Source organism: Enhydra lutris, unplaced genomic scaffold, assembly GCF_002288905.1.
Source record: "Enhydra lutris kenyoni isolate GAN:26980312 unplaced genomic scaffold, ASM228890v2 scaffoldscaffold23, whole genome shotgun sequence".
Lineage (NCBI taxonomy): Eukaryota > Metazoa > Chordata > Mammalia > Carnivora > Mustelidae > Enhydra > Enhydra lutris.
In genome coordinates this window covers 23,809,683-23,826,443 of record NW_019154107.1, presented here as the reverse complement: position 1 = coordinate 23,826,443, position 16,761 = coordinate 23,809,683, and positions in this window count along the sequence as shown.

Here is a 16,761-nt window from a genome sequence, read left to right as displayed (position 1 = left end):
GCTTTCCTGAGCTTAGAGACTGCAAACAGTACCTGGGTCTGCAATTGCTCTCCTATCCCTCTTGGATCTTCTTCCTACCTGCTGTCTGTGGACAATAAGCTTTACTCATGCTGCTGTTCTAGCCTGCTGGGGACCTTCCCATCCTGCCTGCCTGCCTGCTTGCCTCTCTGTGTGCGAATGAGCTACAGCCCATGCCTGTGGGATTCCAGCCTGCTCATGATCCTGCCTTCCTGATTGCCTGCCTTACAGATTTGGGGCTTGCTTAGCTAGGCCCCCACAAAATGAACTAACAGTAAGGGAAAATGATTGGCTAATCATACTCCATTAAAATGAGGAACTTCTCTTTATCAAAAGATTGTATTAAGATAGTGAGGCAAGACCCCAACTGGGAGAAGATATTTGAGATTGAGATTATATATATATATTTATGATGTTCAGATATCTAGATTCAAAAAATGCCTCCAAAGATAGGGACTTTAAAGGACTAACAAAGTAGTTAAAGTGAGGTCTTATGAGGGTCCTCATCCAATCTGACTGTGTCCTTCTAAGAAGAGGAGGTTAGGACACACATAGAGGGCAGGTCACGTGATGATGCAGAGAAGGAAGGTTATTTGCAAGCCAAAGAGAGAGGTCTCAGGAGAAACCAATACTGCTGACAATGTTGATCTTGGACTTCCAGCCTCCAGAATTGAGAACAAATGAACTTCTGTCATTTAAAAACAAAACAAAACAACAACAACAACAAAAAACCGAAAACAGAAATCTCCGCAATCAATAAAAAACTGACAACTCATTACTTTCTCTTTTTTTCAATGAATACAATACCTTAGTGGAAATTTAACAAAAGTAAGTATCCAAATAGCCAATGAAAAGGTGCCCGCCTTCATTCGTTATCAAAAAAGTATAGTTAGAACCACAGTGAGATTCACACCATCCAAAATGGCTAAAATTAAAACAGAAACAACCACAGTAATAGTAAAGTTTAAGAACCTTCTAATGTCATGGGTTGACCAAGGCGTGGGGCCACTAGAGTCCTCAGTTGCTACTGATGAAAGTATACATGAGTCCATTTACTTTGGAAATCAGAGCAGAAGGGATGTGTGTGTGTGTGTGTGTGTGTGTGCATGTTTAATTTCTTTTTTTTTTCAACTATGATTGGTTCTTTTTCTGTTCTGTTAAGAAACTTTGCCAATTCCAAGGTCATATATTCATATACACACAATGTTCTTTTATGCACTCTTCTATGCTTTAATATTTAAGTCTGTGATCCATATCAAATTGATTTTTATATATGTGTGAGGGAGAGGGGGTCAAGGATCATTTTTTTTCATGCAGATGTTCAATTGCTCCAGACCTATTCATTTCTTGCTCATTGAAAAGACTCCCATTTCCTCCAGTGAAATGCATTGGCATCTCTAGTTCTTTTTACCTTAAACTAGAGATAAAAAGAAAAAAGAAGTTGCCTGAAAAGATCTGCAGGATGATCCCATTCTTTTGGGTAAAAGAATAAAATAAGTTTGGGTACTTTAATATGAGATTCTAGAAAGGTACCGAATTTAGACAAGGAACATTTCACATTGGTTACCTTGAACGGGGGTGGAGACTGAATGGAGGGAGGAACAGATTATGAACTGTATCCTCTTATGCCTCTGTATTATTTGACTTGTTATGCAATGTCTTATTTACTCTTATAACTAACAAAAGTTTTGAGAAAATGATGAAGCAAGACAAAGCATCCAGAAAGCAAAACAAGTAATCATTCCCTTTTTTGAAATTTCTCTTCTGGGCCCCACCATCTTCTCCCTTGCATCAAAGACGTTTGTGTATCTGTCCTGATTGCTACTCTTAAGAAGTATGCCATCGAGTAGTGGGACCACATTATACTTGTCTTTGCAATCCTGGTGTAGCCCTTTCCAGTACAATGGAAGGTTGTAAGCAGATGAAAGACAATGAGCAAAACAAGGGTTTCTTCTCAGTTTGGCTCCTTAGGTGCCATCTGTGAATTAATTCTTTTATGGTAAATAATTATTTCCTTTGCATGAATGGTAGATCGTTATATGGCTCTCCTTCATTTTAAAATCTCATTATTAATAGGAATACAAGCCTTTTAAACTAGATACATAATAAGATGAGTTCAAAAGGCTAGCTTTGAAAAGTAGCTCTGCCATTAACATGGACTGTGCTTCTTATATTCTGAAAGCCATGCTGAGGATTCATCTGTTTCTTTCTTTTAACTTTTGCATCTAATTAATCTTTGTCTGAAGGGCATGTTCCTGGTATTCAGAAGCATGCCTCAGTGGTGCTAATGTGCAGCAGAGTGACCTTGAGTGAGAAAACAATTTTCACCCAATCGTTTTCCAGCCAATTATCTCCAAAGGTACAGAGAAGGGGTATTTATTATGCTCTCCTTTCTCACAAGAGAAAAACATTGAAAAATTAATTGTGTTTCCCTAGGAGAGATTATAAACCCTCACATAATATATTATGAAAGGGCAAGGTATTGTTGACGCAATTTTAATATACTTTGGAATTTTCAGACAGCCCTGAGGGGATCTCCAAATACAGTTTAGTTGTCTGTAATGTATGCTTGGTAAACAGGAAACTCCTAGAACAAGGACCTAAGTATTGAAATGAAAGCCTTTTTTAAATACATGTGGAATTTTTACATATGAAGTATGGAAGTCATACTAATGAACACTTAATCAAGTGGCATCTGGGCCCCAAAGAAGAAACAAGGTTGGCAAGAAATTGCTCCAATAGATTAAAAGGTTTCAGATCAATAAACACCAACACCTACAATACTATGCTTTTGTCTTATAATTGGCACCAACTTTGGGGACCTGAGAGAGTGGGAAAAACTTGAACATTCACAGCCTGGAGAAAACTGTTCAGAATTAAGAGAAAAATTTAAAACCTATTTATAGGACCACTGTCAAGTCACCAAAAGCAGAGATAGATCATGGAAGGTCCTGAATGTCTTGCCTTGCAGGTGAGTCTATATGATGGTGTCATGTGATCAGATATATGTTTTAAAAGATGGTTCAATCAAAGGAAAATTATCACATAAATATCTCTACAAATGCCCCCAAAGAATGTGATAAAATTCCACATCTTGTACTGGTAAAACTCTTGGTGAAAAAAAAATTATAGGGACACTTATATTGCATTTGCCCTATGCCTAGTGCTGTTCAATACATTTCACGTATTTTTAAATAAATTATTTGATCATCACAACAAACTTACATGGTAAAAATATTATAAAAATATAGAATATGGTACATTGATGGAGCAGATTCTTTAATAAATCCAAAGCAGAGGATGCAGGGAGGAAGTTGGAAAGAAAGTAGGGGTTGTACCATGGGAGTTCTTGAATGTCTTGCTAAGGAATTTCACATCTTCTTTTGCAGGTAGGATGAGTCCAGATAGGTGTGTAACATGATCAGATGGGTGTTTAAGAAAAATGAATCCATGAAAGGAGAAATGCCATATGAGTATCACGATAGATCCCACAAATGCATTTAATAAAATCCAACCTGTAATGTTGATAAAATTCTTAACTAAATCAGAATAGAGTAATAATAAATAATACTTATTCAATACATGAGATATCATTGTTTTATTATATTATGTACTGTTTTACTATCGTATTATGTTATGCTATATTATGTTGAAATTATATAAGGAAGCATTTATATAGCAATAACTATGAAACAAGCACGTTCTAAGCATTTTTTTCATATTTTTAACATTTTTTTTTAAGATTTTGTTTCTTTGTCAGAGAAAGAGAGAGAGAAATCACAAGCAGAGGGAGTGGCAGGCAGAGAGAGAAGCAGGGTCCCCGCTGAGCAAGGATCCCCATGTGGGGCTCGATCCCAGGCCCTGGGATCATGACCTGAGCTGAAAGCAGCCGCCTAACCAACTGAGCCACCCAGGCGCCCCATATTTTTAACATTTTTAAATGCATTTCATGTTGACAAAGCCCTAAGAGGTAGTTTTATTATTGCCATAATATTCAGGTGAAGAAATTAGTACTAATTTAAGTAGTTTGCCCAAGTCTTAGCATGTAAGTGGCAGAGCCAGAATTTGAACCAGGATAATTTCTTACACGATGTACATCTCAAACCAAAGGCCAGCCTCATGTTTAATAGTGAAAAACTCAACAAATTCCCAATAAAGCAAAAACAAGGCAGAGATACCCATTATCATCAGAAATACTTATTATGTTCTGCAAGTACTAGTCAATGCAAATAAGTGAGAAAAAGAAATCAGAGGAGTAAATGTTGGAAAAGAAAAGGTAGAATTTTTCCTACAATTTTGTAAGTGTAATTTTTGAAGCCTTAAGCCAGAAGGAAAATGAGCAAGGAGATTATTCACAAAATCAATGTAAATAATACACAAAAAAATGTCAGCTGTCTTTACACAAATAAAAATACCTTAGAATTAAATAAAAATAAAATGAAAAATTTAAAAAATCACTTAGAAAACCCTGTTTAGAAGGAGTCAGTGACCTTAGAAGATGTCAGTGCCCTTTAGGCAAAGACTGTCATGAACATACTCAGAGTTGAACAAGTTATGTTTACTGCTCATCGTCATGAGGGAGGAGGCAGGCCACAATGGATCATCTCAGTTAAGGACTTATTACAGGATTCAGGCTTGCTTCTGGTCCTTTAGGAGTGAGTCCAAATGAGACTTTGCTAAGAATTTTGTGCTGTCAGGAAATGGAGGTAATTCTGTGATTGAGTATCTTAGTAAATCTTCTCTTCCAGAAGAGAAGATTCAAGTGAGGCCAAAGCTCTAATTGATTAAGAAACAACAGTCACTCACGTTACCTGGGAGAGAGATAATTTCTGTGGTTTGGAAGAGTTCATGTTTCTGTCTGTGTTCTTGTTGGTGTTGATATTCTATGAAATTGTTTTTGTTTATGCTCACCAGGAAAGGGCCAAACCAGTTCCTGGATGTCAGGCACTGCTTCCCTCTTTCTCAAAAGGGATACAAGATCTCAAACTGTACAGGTTACAACACCTGGGGATAAATTTAACAAGGAGGGGGGTGTAATGGAGAAGGTGCTCACAGAGGGCTTCTAGACTGCTGAAAATGTGTTTCTCAACCTGAGTGGTAGTTGCATGTCTTGTTATAATTTGGTAAGCTAAATATTTATGGCTTTTGCACTTTTCTCTAAGTGTGTTGTGTTTCACAATATTTAGATACTTTAATATTTATTCAGTTTAATTTAAATTTATCAACATTAATTTATTTAAAAATATACTTCCTCAAAAGAACTATGATTCATAAATAGTAAATAAATAAGTAGAACACAGTCTGTGTTAGTCAGCGATCTCCAGAGAAACAGAACCAATATGATATATAGAGAGAATATACAGGAAGAGATTTATTATAGAAATTGGCTCACATGGTTATAGAGGCTGAAAAGTCCCACAATCTGCTGTCTGCACATTAGAGACCCAGGAATGTCAGTGGTATAATTCAGTCTGAGTCCAAAAGCCTGAGAACTGGGAGTTCTGATATCTGAGGGCAGGAAATGATAAACATCCCAGCTCAAAAAAAAGAGAGAAAGAGAATTCACCCTTCCTTTCTTTTTTTTTCTTTTTTTATTCTATTCAGACCCTCTGTAGATCAGGTCACGCCCACCCACACTGCTATGGGTGGATCTATCCACTCAGTCTACTGAATCAAATGTCAATCTCTTCCAGAAACACCCTCACAAACACCCAGAAGTAATGTTTTAACAGCTATCTGGACATCCATCAGCCCAGTTAAGTTGGCGTATAAAATTAACCATCACACAACCTCTCTTTATAAGGACAGTTATGATTACATTTAGTACCTATTGGATAATCTAGTGTGCTTGCGTAGAGAGGGAGAAAGAGATTCAACTATAGAAGAGGAGGCAAGGTGACAGATGAGGCAAGATATTTCATGACTGCCTTTGAAGATGAAGAAAGAGCACACAAAACAAGGAATGCAGACAACTTCCAGAAGCAAAGAAAGAAAGAAGGAAAAAAAAAGCAAAGAAACAGATTCTCCTCTAGAGTTCATACTTGGTTTCAGCCCATTGAAACTGATTTTGGATTTCTGGCCTCCAGAAGCATAAGCAAATGAATGTGTGTTGTTTCAAGCCAGCATGTTGGTGGTCATTTGTTACTGAAGTTCAGAGGAAATGAATAGAACCCAATGAGAATTTCTTAAAGGAACATGTAGCCAACAGAGCCACATGATGCTGAGATGGCAAGTCTCAATTCTGTTGCATTTAGAAATGTGGATATTACTGTTGTCCTTAGTGAGAACTTTTTTCATCAAATGATAGGAACAAAAGCAGATGGGAGTGGTTGAAGAAAGGCGTGGGAAGTGAGGAAAGGCCGCCTATATTCTGGAATCACTACTGGAAAGAAACGAACATGTGAGATGGCAGGGAGAATTATTTTCCATTCTTACTATTCTACAGTGTTACAAAGAACAACACATGTCTTTTGTTTAAAAAATAACAAAAAATAGTTAGCTTTAAGTGGTATAAATAAGAAAGACATCATTAAAATAGCTAAATGAAACAAAACAGATGAACATATGGGAAGGAAAAAAGAGAGAGAGAGAGAGAAGCAGACCATAAGAGACTGTTAACTATAAAGAGCAAACTTAGGGTTGCAGGAGGGGAGGTGGGCAGGGGATGGGATAGATGGGTGAAGAGTATCAAGGAGAGCATTTGTCATTGTTGGGTCAATGATCAAAGGAGTGAGACTGATACAAAGCGAACGTCAAGCAAAGCTTTATTTCACGCCAAGCATCGAGAATCAAACTGACCTGACAGGGCCGTCTCTTGCAAAGAGGCAACCCCTCCCAGTCTCATAGACTAACTTTTATAGAGCAAAGGCCATGTGGTTGAGCCTGGCCACACACAGGTGGCCAACTGAATTACAATTCACCCTATAGTAGCTATTTGAACTAGCCTATCACTCTGGTCAGAATTGGTGCTCAAAAGGCAGGGCCCACATTCTTGGGTGGTTAAGGAGGTGTTTTCCTGATTGGATGTCTCCACCCGGTTTGACTCATCCTTGTATTCTGGGCTCTGTTACCTCCCCATGACCTGACACGTCCTGGTATATGGGCTCTGTTATCAGGGGCTGGTCAGTCATATTTTACTGGTTTCCCAGACTTGTTTCTAAGTAAGTTCCTCTGGGGGGGCAGGGTCAATCTAAGTTTACTGCATAAACAACAAAATGGCTTGTTCTGGCTAAGTAGGCCCTTACAGTCATGATGAACACTGGGTGTTCTATGTGAATGATGAATCACTAAATTCTATTCCTGAAACCAATATTACAGTATATGTGAACTACCTGGAACTTAAATAAAAAATTTGAAATAAATAAGAAAATAAATTAAACCTTTTTGCTCATTCAAATAAATAAACAAATTAATTAAATAAAATCGCTAAATGAAGAATATATAGGATAGGAACACTGAAAGCAGGAAGGTTATTTAGGTGTCTATTATAATAGTCCAAGCAAATAACTATGACTTCAATTGAGATAATAGTATTGATGGTGGAAGAGAAGGATAACTATGAGAGATATTAAAGATGAGGAATTGCTTTTGGTGGGAATGCAAACTGGTGCAGCCACTCTGGAAAACAGTGTGCAGTTTCCTCAGAAAGTTAAAATTAGAACTACCCTACAACCTAGCAATTGCACTACTAAGTATTCACCCAAAGGATATAAACATAGTGATTTGAAGGGATATGTGAACCCTAATGTTTATAGCAGCATTATCAACAATAGCCAAATTATGGAGGGAGACCAAGTGTCCATTGACTGATGAGTAGATAAAGATGTGGTATATACATACCCAATGGAATACTATGCAGCCATAAAAAAGAATGAAAATCTTGCCATTTGCAACAATGTGGATGGAGCTAGAGGGTATTACACTAGGCAAAATAGTCATAGAAAGACAAATACCATTTTATTTCAGTCATATGTAGAACTTAAGAAACAAAAGGGGAAGGGAAGGAAAGACAAAATAAGATAAAAACAGAGAAGGTGGCAAGCCATAAAGGACTTTTATTGATAGGGAACACATTGAGGGCTGCTGGAGCAGAGGTGAATGGGGGATGGGTTAAATGGGTGGTGGGGATTAAGGAGGCACTTGTTGTGATGAACACTGGGTATTGTATGTAAGGGATAAATCACTAAATTCTACACCTGAAACTAATAGTACACTGTGTGTTAATGGACTTGAATTTAAATAAAAACGCTAAAAGGGAAAAAAAAACCAAAATTTTTTAAAAAGATCAGGAATTGGTGATGCTTGATCACCGGTAATGTATGTAGGGCTAAAAAGAAGTGAGGTAGTGTACTTTCTTGCTTGAGCCACTGAGTAGGAAGGGGTAACATTTATCTCTCTAGAAAACACAGGGCTCTGACAGTCTGCATTATGCCTTCTCATTTCCTGTGTGTTGATCTTCTTTTCCCCATTAAGTTATAAACTCAAATAACATTTAATGTTTAATTTACACTTTCTCTGCCATTGTTTGCCCCAAATCCCTGGACCAGTATCTGCAGACAAACTCCCTGTTTTAGGGCCAGGCATGTGATCAGCAGCAATTCTGTGTGCTCCATCCTGTGCTAGATATTGTGCAGGGTACAGGATTAATAGAATGTTCTTATCTTTGGAACCAAGGTCCAATGAGTGCTGCTGTGAGACCTCTTGGTACTTCAGAAGCAGGAGCTAGTGAAAAAGGAGACAAAACTAGGACTAGTAAATCTGGGAAAGTTGGAGAGGCTTGCCCTAGGAAGGATGGCTAAACAGAGAAATCCATTGTGCTACAGGCATATGTAGCATGTCAGGCATTCTAACTCTGGAGGCCCAGTCTTCAAATTAGTAGGGTCTTTGGGAAGGTCTAGTTCAGATGTTAGGTGGCAGGGGTTAGTTGTTACGAAAGTTGATGACATCATGTTTCCTTTTTTTTTTAAGAGAGAGAGAGAGAGAGTGCACTTGTGTGAGTGGTGGAAGGGCAGAGAGAAGGAGACAGAATCTCAAGGAGACTCCCTGCTGAGTGCAGAGCCTGATGCAAGGATTGACCTCACAACCCTGAGATTGTGACCTGAGCTGAAATCAAGAGTTGGACACTTAACTAACTGAGCCACCCAGGAGCTCCAATGATAATCATGTTTGTGAACACTGTCCATTCAAAGGCAGACCTCAGGTAGTGTTGGGGGATATCCAGAGTAAGGTCCAGTAACTTTAGAGAAGAGTTTGACAAGAATTTAGCAGGACCTCAACCCAGTTAAGCGGTAGGTGGATTCATGGGAAGATTATGGGACTAACTTTGCTGGGCTACTACATAGGGATTAGAGAATATACATTCCTAGGACACCTGGCCCTTCGCTTATTACATTAAAACTGAATTCTAAATTCCTCTTGATGTGAGCTGGAACTTCAGATACTTATGGCACTCAGAATTGACTCAGAACCAAAGACCAAACTTTGCCTAGAGGGAAAACCTATCAATGGCTACAGGAAGTTGGACAGGTGAAGGAAAAAATCGGGAGCTAGGAGCTAGGGGAAAACAATGACTCCATGAAAGGGTTAAATTCAAACTGAAGGAAAAACTCCTAACATCCCTGCGAAAACACAACCAGTGATACATGGCTGCGTGGGTAGTCACCCATTGCTAGCACAATGCATTCTTTCCTTTCGAAGAGGAGAGCATATATTCCTGAAACAGGTCTTCTCTCTTCAAGGAACAATATAATAATTGAGACTGTGTTTCTAATGAAGAATATGGTATAAAATAAATTATACACAGGGACAACAGTGTGCTATAGAGCCAAAGATACAACAACTACAAACCTCCATAACAATTTAAAAGAGTAAAATTATGTGTCAAGTCCTATATAATGGGTAGAAATATATTGTGCACATTGATTACACAAAAGGGACTCCGATGTACCATAAAGAGCATATACAGCACATAAAAATAAGCTCTCATGAATCATAAATTTGACCTAAACTATTATGCTAAGTAGAACAAACACTAATTAAACATTTGCTTATCAATAATTTCATGTGCCTTCTTAAAAATTAAAGGGCTTTTTAGGGCACAGTTTTGCTGACTTACCTCTTTGAAGAGATATCTAGGAAAGCTGAAAAAGATGCCTTTCTTTTTCTTTTAATAGACTTGCAATATTAAAGTAATGATATATTGAAGATGATTTCTCTGTTCTAGTCGATGTCTCATTAAGAGTAAGGCGGTATGGGGCACCTGGGTGGCTCAGTGGGTTAAAACCTCTGCCTTCAGCTCAGGTCATGATCCTAGGGTCTTGGGATCAAGCCCCACATTGGGCTCTCTGCTCAGTGGGGAGCCTGCTTCCTCCTCTCTCTCTCTGCCTGCCTTTCTGCCTACTTGTGATCTCTTTCAAATAAATAAATAAATAAACAAACAAACAAACAAACAAATAAATAAATAAAAAGAGTAAGGCAATATGATTGAATTCAACATACATCCATTGCCTATCTATCGAAAGTTGGCCCCTGTGTTAAGTACTAGAAACATAGTGATAACAAAACTTGTCTATGCTCACAGTTCCTTAGAATCATCCTCTTCTTTTGGTCACCTCTCTCCTCAGAACAAGGACCTCTTTTATTTTTCTGCACATCCTTAGGTCCTAGCAATATGCCCAGCACAGAGTAAAAGTCAGTGATTTTTGTATAGAACTACTGGATATATATTGTCTGTGATGACTGCCTTTTCTTTTGAAACTTAGGAGGGATCCAACATGATTAATCTTACCTACCCCGAACTCCTCTTAGGCTATTCAGTGGTAAAAAGCCAAATGTTCACTCTTTATCCAGACATCAGACCAAAGTAGTGATGATGGGAGAGAGGGGAAAAAAAAAAAAACCACAGGAACAGTTGTTAAAGGCCTCTTTCTTCATGTCCACAGCTATAGAGAAGAAAAAACTATTGACAGCTATTAGGAGTATTTCACACTTCATTGGAAAACCATAAAAAACAATTACCAGGTCTTTGGCACAGAGTTTTCAAGAAGAGCTTCAAAATATCTCTCATAGAATTGCTAAGACAAGCATAAAACTGGAAACCCATTGTCTGCTTTTTTTTGCCTTTATACTTGGATTTTGACAGTAAGACTCCAAAAAGACTACGTTAAGTGAGTGACAGTTGAGGCATGGGTGTTAATTAAGGCACCAATTTGCCTTGGACTTATCCAAAGACAAGAGATTTCATTAGAATTAGTGCCAAAAAAAATGATGGGGTATCAATAAATAGAGCTACTGTGTTAGGTAAGACTTGACGAAAGGGAAAAGGTTGAGCTTGGACATGGGAAAGGATTAGCAGAGGTAAGGGCCTCCATCTTGACATGGATTTATAGAAGACCCCCTGGGGTCTTCTCATGCAGGTGAGTAAACCAACCTGCACACACAGGTTGGCTGTGTTGTTGGCTAGTAAGTTGGGGCCACAGGATGTGGCACAATCAATAGAAACTTGGATCAGTTTCCTGAGATGACTCAATATTTTCCTCGATTAACAATCATATCCCAAGTGTGGACTTCTGGTTAACATTAAAAAAAAAAATACATGTTTTGGCAACCAAGTTCTGAAATGAAAATTCTATTTCAAATATCTTCTACTTATGCCTCCTGTATCTATCAACTGGAATTTCGTTCTTAATCATGGCCAGTGGGAGCCCATGTGAGTGTACATGACTGAAATATGTGTACTGGTCTTCCCCATCTGTGGGTTAATGAGAAGGTTAATTTCCAGTTAATTAGATGGGGTGTGGGAGATGAGCAAGCTTTTTCAGTAGCAGACTCAGCAAAATTCCGGGAATCTGGGGAAAAAAAAAAGGCAGTGAAATGCGGAGAGGGAGTTTCTCTGATCTTCCTTCCAATTTGTGTAAAGCCCACGCATTGAATTTCTGGGGCCCCAGGCCAGCTTTAAAATGAAGATGAGAGTTCTTTTGCAGGCCTCGGAGATAAAATGCACCATCTCTACCTGGGGACAGGACAATTAATCTCATTCTTAAACAATCTGGAGTATTCATCAGATGAAATTCCCAGAAACTCCCAGCCTTTCATGGCCTCTGAAACTCGGGGTAGTTGGAGAGTTAAATACTCATTTGGAACAGAAAGAAGCTGACCTTTCTTTGCCAGGGCTAAAAACTGCTATACTGCTATGCACAATACTCATCATATTGTGGTCTCTGGAACTACGCAAGTTATCACAGACCCCATCAGGTATAAGAAAGGTCAGTGGTAGAAAACAGGGAAATGAAGTTCACCATGAAGGAAACTGCAGTCAGATGGCACCATGTTCAAACACATCTCTTACTTCACAAAGGTTCCAAATAACTTGTTTTGTGAATGAGCTAGAAATTTTTAAAAGCTTATGCTCTACCCTCCCATTTTCAGGTTTATTGTATTTTAACTCCTTGTCTTAAACACACCAAAGCTGTTTTTTTTTTCCTCTCTCTCTTAACATTCTGTAATTGTTTAGAGTAACTATCATGCTTTCCAACTTCTTTGCTCACCATTGTGTCTTATATCCTACATATTTCTTCTGGATTATTACTGAAGTACTTCCTTTCATTCTTTCACCCAGCTTCTGTGAATAGTAATCTCTCTTGGTTCTCATATAACTCTAATGCCTTTATCTGACATAGTATTCTAGAGTAACGAATATTTTCCCTCAACACTTGGGAAATACTATTCTTCTGTCATACCTGGCCAAAGCCTCTATCTTTCCACATAAACTCTTTTCTCCTTGCTGCTTTAAAAAAAAAAGCATGATTTTGTTGTTCTTTTTTTTTTAAAGATTTTATTTATTTATTTGAGAGAGACAGAGTGAGCATAAGCAGGGGGAGAGCAGAGGGAAAGGGACAAGCAGACTCCACGTTGAGCAGGAAGCCCAATGTAGGGCTCAATCCCACAACCCTAAGATCAGGTCCTGAGCCAAAATCAAGAGTCAGATGCTTAACGAACTGAGCCACCCAGGCACCCTTGTTTTCATTGTTCTAGGCATGTATTACAGTGTATCTAGGTATTGAATTTTTAAAAAATTCTGCCTGGGACTTAGAATGCAATTTGCATTTGTATTTGCTCCTTGACTCAACTAACAACTTTTTTCTTCATTTCCAATAGATAGTATTTTCTGATTCTATGTTTAATTTCTACTTTTATTGCACTGAAACAAGAGAATATTTTTTGGTTTCATTTGTTTCCTTTCCTTTTGGAATTAACTGAACTTTTGTTTTTTGTTTTGTTTTGTTTTGTTTTCCTTTGGAGACCACTGCATGGTCCCTTTTTCTCATGATTGTTTAATGGGGATTCAAAAAGTTTATTCAGTATTTTCAAGATAAAGTTTGATAAGAAAATATTAGGTCCACCTTATGAAAAACATTTAGTTTTTGTATCACCAGAAAAGAGGTGGGCCATAGTTAAATGAGATAACTTGAACAGAGAGGATTGATAAAAGGACAATTTACAATGGTAGAGGCAAAGTAGAGGGGGAAAGCACAAGGAGCAGAATAGTAACTCAGATATTTAGGGGGTTCCATTCCCATAGACCTGTAGATGAAGGAAATGGAGAGCCAACATACTTTGAGATGGAGAGCTTGTGTGAAAAAGGCCACTTGACAGGAGCTTGGGTAGAAAGATCTTGCTCACCTGCAGAAACTCAACTGGGATTGGACTCAGTTGGAATAAATACTCTGTTCTCATTCTCTTTCCATCCTCTGTTCTATCACTAGTGCTCCCTACTGACTGGACCTCACCAGGAGCCAGAGACTAGGGGACCCAGGGATGCATTTGGCATAGTCCACAGAAAAGTTTGGTTTCCCAGAGCAAGATAGAAGAGTAAAGAACGTGCATTTGGATGGGTGCCTGGGTGGCTCAGTGGGTTAAGCCTCTGCCTTCGGCTCAGGTCATGATCTCAGGGTCCTGGGATCAAGCCCCGCATCGGGCTCTCTGCTCAGCAGTGAGCCTGCTTCCTCCTCTCTCTGCCTGCCTCTCTGCCTACTTGAGATCTCTCTCTCTCTCTGTCAAATAAATAAGTAAAATCTTAAAAAAAAAAAAGAATGTGCATTTGGAGAAGCCAAGTGAAGATCCAATGGCACAGGTATTCTATAGACTTCCTCATTTTTTAACAACTTGAATTATCTTGGATAATGAGAATATATTCTAAGTTTCCTGCTACCAGTGCATTTTCACTTATTGTATTATATTTGAAATGAAGATCATGAACCCTCTTCCTTTTGGTTTGGTTTATGCCCAACATACATTTACCAATTCTTTATTTTTAACTTTTTGGAATCGCTTTTTTATGTGTCTGAATTTATTTTATGAACCAACCTAGAACTCTTTTAGTGAAGGGTTTTAGCCCATTTAAATTTATTGGTATGAAAAATATAGTCAGTTTTATTTTTGTCATGATAGTTAATTTTATGTTTCTGGATTTATAATTTTTCACATCTTTTTCTCTGTGGACTCTTAATATTTTTTAGGAAGATTTATAACCTGATACCAGTAATTTGTTTATAACTGTAATCTGTTTCATTTTTATGTAATTTTACATATATTATAAGGTTGTAAACATAGCACAAATGAAACTCTGTATTGTGTTTCTTTCATTTAATATGTCAAAATACCTGTAAAGTGCTTTATGCCACATTTTAACATAGTCTTAATAACTACATAAAGAATGCTTTTATAGTATTCCATTGAGTTGATGAGACAAAAATGAACTTATTAGAATTTAGGGTTGAGCCTATTTTCTATTATGAATTGAGACCTGGGGGTAAATCTTTTGAGTTCATTTCATGGATGGGAAAAGTGAGTTCCAGAGAAATCAACATTCTTTACCTCACAGGAGTTCAAGGATCCATGGGATCCTTTGCCTTGGGCTGATAATTTGCAGTGACCTGGCTATCCCTTGTTTTAGTACTTACTTACCAGAGGGGAAAAGATATATTCCATGTCTGTTCTCTTCCCTTGTCTAAAATTTCCAGAGGGGTGCAGATTGCTGGTCTCATTAACACAAGACCTAGTATATAGAAGGTTCTTCACAAAAATGCATGCACAGCATGGTGGTGGTGAGAAGAGCTGGATGGCTCAATCTTTACTGGTTCTTTGTCTTTCTTCATGTGGATTCAAGTCACTGTCTACTATCCTCTCATTTAAGCCTAATAGACTCCCATTAGTATTTTGTTGTTGTTGTTTTTTAATAGCTGTGATAAGATATGAGTCACATACTACACAATTCACTCAAATGTACAATTCAGTGGTTTTTGGTTATTCACAGATATGTGCAATCACTACCACAGTCAATTTGAGAACATTTTCATCATCTCAGAAAAGTAGCCCTATTCCCATTAGCAAACATTCACGTATTCCTCTATCCACTCCCTAGTCCTAAGTATTAACAAATTTACTTTTTGTCTCTATAAATTTCCCTATTTTGGACTTACACATGAATGGAGTCATATAATACACAGTATTTTGTGACTGGCTTCTTTCAGATAACATAACATCTTCAAGGTCCAACTATGTTGTAACATGTGTAAGTACTTCATTCCTTTTTAGGACCAAATAATATTCCATTGTAAGAATATGGCACATTCTGTTTATCTGTCAGTTGATGAACATTTGGGTGGTTTTTAACTCTGCTACTCTGAATAATGCTGCTATAAATATCCATGTGCAAGTTTTTGTGTGGACATGTTTTCATTTTTCTTGGGTATATACCTAGGAGTGAAATTGCCCAGTCATAGGACTACTTTGTGTCTAATCATTTGAGAAATTACTGGAATGAAAAAAAGAAAAAGAAATTACCAGAATGTTTTTCAAAGTGGCTGCATCATATTATATTCCCACCAGTAGTATTTGAGGGTTCCAATTACTCTAAATCCTTGCTAATACTTATTATCTGACTTTTTTATTTTAGCCATGAGTATATGTGAAGTGGTATCTCATTGTGGTTTTGACTTGCATTTTGCTGCTGATGAAAGTTGTTGTGCATCTTTTCCTGGTTTCATTGGCCATTTGTATATCTTTCTTGGGCCTTTACTATTTCTTGTAAGATGGGTCTGCTAGAGATGAATTCTCTTAGTTTTTATTTCTCTGGCAAAGACTTAATATCTCCTTTTTGAAGGATAGTTTTGCCAGGTGTGTGATTCTTGGTTGACAGCTCCAACTTCTTCCCCCACTTCTGACCCCCCAGACATACACATATGCATTGACTATGTCATCTTACTGCCTTCTGGGCTCCCTGGTTTCTGATGAGAGATCATTAGTCTTACTGAGGATCCCTGGTATGTGATGAGTCACTTATCTCTTTCTGTTTTCTAGAGTCTGCTTTGGATTTTGCCAGTTTAATTATGTGTTTTGGCGTGGATCTCTTTGAATTTATCCTACTTGGGATTTGGTGAGCTTCTTGTGTATGAAGATTCAGGTTATCTCATCAAATTTGGAAAGTTTTTAGCTATCATTTCTTCAAATATTCTTTCTGCCCCTTTCTAGCCTCTCTTTCAAGGACTCCTATTATGTGTATGTTGGTATGCTTGATGATATGCCACAGGTCTCTGAGGCTATGTTTCTTTTCTACATTATTTTTTCTTTCTATACCTCAGACTGGATGATCTCAATTGACCCATCTTCAAGTTTGCTGATTCTGTCTTCTGCTTGCTCAAATTTGCTATTGAGCTCCAGTAGTGAATTTTTCATTTTAGATTT